This window comes from Carlito syrichta, unplaced genomic scaffold, assembly GCF_000164805.1.
Source record: "Carlito syrichta isolate Samal-C Ts95f unplaced genomic scaffold, Tarsius_syrichta-2.0.1 Scaffold309624, whole genome shotgun sequence".
In the NCBI taxonomy this organism is placed as follows: Eukaryota; Metazoa; Chordata; class Mammalia; order Primates; family Tarsiidae; genus Carlito; species Carlito syrichta.
The window spans coordinates 663,067-665,053 of record NW_007253720.1 but is presented as its reverse complement, the minus strand read 5'-3'; positions in this window follow the sequence as shown (position 1 = coordinate 665,053).

The following is a 1,987-nucleotide window of genomic DNA, read 5'->3' as shown; positions in this document are numbered from 1 at the left end:
AAAAAAAAAAAAAAAGAAAAGAAAAGAAAAGAAATATCAATGCTCACCAGCCATACAATGAGGGAAACAAGTTCTTACCTATTCATACTACAGAAAACTACAGAACGGTGCAAAAGAGCTAAGGACTACAGCATGCTACACCATAGATGAATCTCGCAAGTGTAATGTTGAGTGAAAAGAAGCCTGATACTGAAGAACACACCCTATGATTCCATTTACATGAGGGTCAAAATAAGCCAAATGAATCTACGAGGATAGAGACCAGAATAGAGGTTATCTTTGGGGACATTATTAATGAGGAAGGAACATGAGCGTAGGGTGCTGAGAATGTTCCGTTTCAGTGTTGTCCAAAAGAAATCTAATGCCAGCTACATAAGTAATTTAACATTTTCTATCAGTCAAATTTAGGAAGCTAAAAAGAAATAGACAAAATTAATTTTAATGACATATTTTTATTTAAATGTAAATATTGTTATCTGGACATCAATCAATTGCAAACATTATCAGTGATGTAGGTCACTTCTTTTGTTCTTTTGTTCAAAGCTGTTGAGAGTGCATTTGACACTGACAGCCTGTCTCAGTTCCACCTAGCCACATATCAGTGGCTCAATGGCCGTGTGTGTCTGATGGCCACTATACTGAATAGCTCAGGACTTTATCTCGATCTGAGTGATGGTTTAATGGGTGTTTAAGAGGGGATCCCGAAAGACCCGGAATTATTTTTTGGAGGGCGGACCCCTTATGGTACAGGCTTCCCCTGCTAGATCAGTGTTCTAGGAACCCACTGGCATCAGTGTACCAGCTAGCATTGCTGTGAGAGGCTGTATTCGGCTTCAGTGATTTTTTCTGGAGATTCTTTCAACATGGTCTACCCGTTTCATGATGAGTGATTTACAAGCACACCTGCCCACACGATGATGAGTATTTACCGGTTTTTGGCCAAAGACGGCATGGCTCCCATGTCCCACCCTCCGTATTCACCCAATCTCACCTCGATTGACATTTTTCTGTTTGGCTGGATAAAAAAGTCCTCCAAGGGAAACATTTTGCTGATGTGGAAGAGGTGAAACAAAAAACGGCAGAAAGACTAAAAGACATTCAAAGTGACGAGTTCAAAAACTGTTTTGAGTAGTGGAAAAAAATGTCTCAATAGGTGTATTGTATCAAACAGAGGGTACTTTGAAAGTGACTGAAGTTTCAACATGTAAAAATAAATACATAATTTTTATAAATAAATTCCTTTTCTTTTGGGACCCTCCCGATATACTTACGTAAAAACTCATCAAACTGTACATTTAAGATATAATACCTCAATAAAATAAATTAATGCAAAAATTTTAAAAGCCTTTGAAACAAGAGGTTCAAGAGTCATATCAAGCAAAGGAAAGCAGCCCATGGCAGCTCAGATCAGCTGACCAGTGAGCTCCTGGACCCAGTGTGGCTCAGCAATCCAAGATAACCCTTTATCATAGCTCGCTTCCCTGCATGACAGAAACTCCATTCAGGGGATGTGTGTGGAGGAGGTGGGGGCACAAGCCAGGTCCACCAAAAGAAGGAAGCGCAGAGGCGTGGGGGAACACCCTCTCGCTGATAGGGGTGTGAAGCGACTCTAAAGGTTTGAACATGGTGGCCAGGCACCGTGGCTCACGCCTATAATCCTAGAGCTTTGCGAGGCTGAGGTGAGAGGATTGCCTGAGCCCACGGGTTCGAGACTAGCCTGGGAAACTTGGCAAGACCGCATCTCTACAATAAATCAAAAAATTAGCCGGGTGTGGTAGCGTGCACCTGTAGTTTCAGCTACTTGGAAGGCTGAGACGGAAGGATCTCCTGATCCCAGCAGATCGAGGCTGCACTGGCCGTGAGTATGCCACTGCACTCCAAGCTGGGTGACAGAGTGAGACTCCAACTAAAAAAAATTTAAAAATTTAAAAAAAAGTAGCCGGGCTCGGTGGCTCAGCCTGTAATCCCGCGCCTTTGGGAGGCTGAG